Raw genomic sequence first — 3,840 nt, 5'->3', positions numbered from 1 at the left:
TGCCCCCGTGTCCCCCCCGTCCCCCCGTGTCCCCCCCGTGTCCCCCCTGTCTCCCCGTGTCCCCCCGTGTCCCTCTGTCCCCCCCTGTCTCCCCGTGTTCCCCCTGTGTCCCCCCTGTCCCCCGACCCAGCCCGCGGGGACGCGCTGCAGCTCCCGCAGTGGCCGCCAGGTGGCGACGTTGTAGCGGGCGCTGTGCGGGCGCTGCCCGGTCCCGGCGGGAGGGAGAGAGGGATGGGGGAAAGGGAGGGGGGGAAAAGGGGTGGGAAAAGGGATGGGAAAAGGGATGGGGGGAAAAGGGATGGGGGAAAGGGATGGGAAAAGGGATGGGGGGAAAAGGGATGGGGGAAAAGGGATGGGGGAAAAGGGATGGGGGAAAAGGGATGAAGGGAGTGGGCAGGGGGAGGACCAGGAGGGAAAGAAGCAGAAAGGAGAGGAGCAAAGGGAGAGGGAAGAAGGGCTGCAGGGAGATGCGACACGGCCATGAAGCTCCACCACCTGTGGTAATGGGCTTCTGTGCTGTCATGGAATCACAGAACGATTTAGGTCGGAAGGGACCTCACTTGTACCTCACTGCTGTGGAGAATCCTGCGTCCCTGAGCTGGCAGAGGCCTGGCAGAGCCTTGGGATGGCCCTGGCTTTTCCCATTGGAAGTGGCAAATATGCAGAAGTGGGGGCACAGGGAGGGCAGCAGGACCTCTGCCAGGGCTTCTGGGACCCCAGGACCAAACCTGCTGGAGGGCAGCTGACAGGGGCTGCAGTGCCTTCCCCTGCACGGGATGGGGACAGAGCTCTGCAGCAGCTGTCAGTGTCCACAAGGGATGGGCTGAAGCTGGGCCTGAGCTCCTGGGCAGCCCCAGGGCCTCACACATCCCTGCTTTCTCTGATGGCGCTGCTGTCCCTTGGGTTCCTGGTGTCCCTCTGCCCATCCTTGGGAGAAGGTGACCAAGCAAGCTCCCCATCAGCACTGGTTCACCATTGGCACTGGGTCACCATCACCAGCTCTCACTGCCAGCATCGCCCCTCGGCTGCCTAGTGGGGCGGGATCACGGCACAAAGGACTTACATGGATCACAAACAGGCAGGAAGGCAGGAATAAATTAACGCCTGGAACGGGAGTGTGCTGAAATCCTTTTTTTTTTTTTTTTTTTTTTTTTTTAAAGTACACAGAAAAGCCCCTTCCATATTTTAATTAAAAGCCTTTCAGGAGAGGAGGCAAGGGGCTGCCATTTACAACGGGCTATTGTCAGGCACACAAAGCAAATGGGGCTGGAGACAAACTGATTTATTAACCTGCACCTCGCAGCGCTCCCCGGGGCAGGTGAGCCCTCTGTGGAGGGAGGGTGGCAGCACCAGGGGTCCCCCTGCTCTCTCCCCGGGGTGCTCCAGGGCCGTGGGGCAGCACCCAAGGGGACACAGGGGACATGGGGGGTTTGTGCCACCCCGCAGCTCTCACTCCAGGTGGCACAGGGTGCTGTCCTTCTCCTTTTCCTTACGGTCCCATTGATTTATTAATGATTTGGCCAAACAGAAACATTCCTCCAAAGCCCACAATTTAATTTGCTCACCAAAGACGCCAAGTTAGTTTTATTCCTGATTTATGAGCAGGCTCCTCTGTTCCCTGGGCAGCAGAGCAGGGTGGTGATTTATGGGGGTGAGATCAGTTTTGTGGGCACAGGGAGAAGGTCCCTGCCTGGGACCTGTCCTGGTGCAGATCCCGGGAGCACCTTGTTCATGAACAAGGTGGGCAATCCCTGTTGCTGGCATGGAGAGAAACCAGCTGTCCCCCCACAAAGACCACTCATCCCACCTGGATTTACTGACCCATCTATGAGCAAACATCCCCCTGGCCCTGAGGGAGGTGTGGAAATGAATTCCCAAGTGGGATCTCCCCTTGCACAGCCTGTGCTCCCACCCTCGGCTAATACAGCAGCTGCCTGGTACCACCAGCAGTCCCAATCTCATTACAAATCTCAGTGTGGTTTCCCAGTGGTTTCCACTCCCAGATTTTTGTGATTTGGGGGGATAAGGGGATCTATTTATAGCGCTTGACTTCCCAGAGCACATGTGGAGGTTTTTGCTTGGATGCCTTCAAGTAGGAGCAGCACCCGGGCACTTGTGGCTGGGGTCTCAGAGCATCCATGGAATTTGCTGTTGATGCCACCAGGGTTGGGATTTCAGCTCAGCATTTCCTGCTGGGGTTCCCTAGTTCCAGCAACGTGTTTGTTGCAGGACCATAAGAAGGATTTGCCCCTTTCCAAGACAGCTCTGAAGGTGGGGAAGAGGCTGGTGCAGGGCTCACAGGAGCATCCAGGCTCTCTCTGACACAAACTGCCTTGGCTCCCACAAATCTTTCTTTGAACTTTGATTTTCTGTTCACTTGTTCTTCTGCCTGAGGCGTTTTGCAATTGTGGGATTGTGAGCAGCTCTGAATTTCTCTGAGTGGAGAGGATGAGAAGAACAAGATCATTTCCTGGCTGTTTGTGCTACAGCGTGGGGCCAAGGTCACTCTGGGTGTCTGCCTCACCCTTTTGGACAATTTTCCTGGCCCAGGAACAGACCTGTCCCTGTGCCAATCGGAGGCACCTGCAGAGCAGGGTGCAGTTTGAAGGGTGTCCCTTTTCTTTGGTGCCTTCTGAACTCAAACTCTGGAGTGGTTTTTCCAAAAACTTTTGGATTTGGTGGAATCCCAAGAGCTTTGCAAAATGCAGGGACCAGCAGCAGGATGATACCTGGGCAGTGAGGGGCTGCTTCCTCCCCAGCCTTGTGCAGAGAACAGCTCCAGCACTGCAAGATCTGCTGCAGCAAGCAGAGTTTTAGGAGCAGTGACCACTGCAGGAGCACTTCTGGATTTGCTGGTGTCTGCTCCAACCATCTCCCTCCAGCCCTTCCGAGCACAGGGATCCAAAGGGGACAGGTAAGACAAAGGGACCAGGATAGTGGTGAACATCCTGCCCTCGTCCTCTGCAGCTTTGGAGGCAAAGCAGCTTGGGAACCCCTGGGAACACCTGGGGACCCCCTCCATGGGGTGGTGGTGGGCAGTGTTTGCCCACGCTGGGTCTCGGGGAGGGCAGCTGGGATGTGGAGTTGTCACTGAAGCCCCTCCAGGAGCAGAGCTGTGCATGCTGCCTGCATGACGGCCTGGGGTGTTCCCTGCTCCTTGGCAGGGATATTAAACCTCTGCACTTGCTTGGTCTGCAAATACCCGCCTGCAAAATGCACCCGAGGGGCAGCTCTGTCCTTCTGTGCTCAAAATTGAGCCGAGGCGGGGGGGGGGCGGCCGCGCTGGGGCCCCTCCAGCACAACTGTGGCACAGCTCTGATGGGGAGTACTGCTTCTCCATGGGATTGGGAATTAATTCTCCATCCCCTTGGATGCTGGTGTGGTCAGTACAACAGGCTATGGGGCAACTTGGGGTAGAAAACGTAAAGTTCTTTTTTTTTTTTTGGTGCGGAAGCAGGGAGGGAATTCCTGGGACATCCGTTTTCAGTGCCCAGACGCTGCGGGGTGGGTTCCATTCTTCTGCTGAAGTTGGTTGGATTCTTCAGAGCCATTGAGAAATTTCAAAATACAGCTCTAAACCAACCTGAATTTGGGGCGTTTTTGAGTTTGGGGGGTTTCTGGTTGCGGAGCGCTGGGAGCGTGTTTGCTGTAGCCATTCCCAGCAGGTCAAAGGTGCTGGAAGGGTCAGATGAGGGGGAACAAACCAAACAAACCTGGAAAAGTTTAACTGGCAGCTTCCGGCTGGTGATTTTTCCAGCTAAAAACCTTGATTTGGACGGGAAAAATCCATCGCCCGGAGGGCTCCGCGCCCCTTCCCGGGACTGAGACACGGTGGGGGGG

The sequence above is a fragment of the Corvus kubaryi genome, unplaced genomic scaffold, assembly GCF_017639235.1.
Source record: "Corvus kubaryi isolate FWS band 111438036 unplaced genomic scaffold, C.kubaryi_AGA036_p1.0 37382, whole genome shotgun sequence".
Classification (NCBI taxonomy): Eukaryota; Metazoa; Chordata; class Aves; order Passeriformes; family Corvidae; genus Corvus; species Corvus kubaryi.
This window is presented reverse-complemented; position numbering follows the sequence as displayed.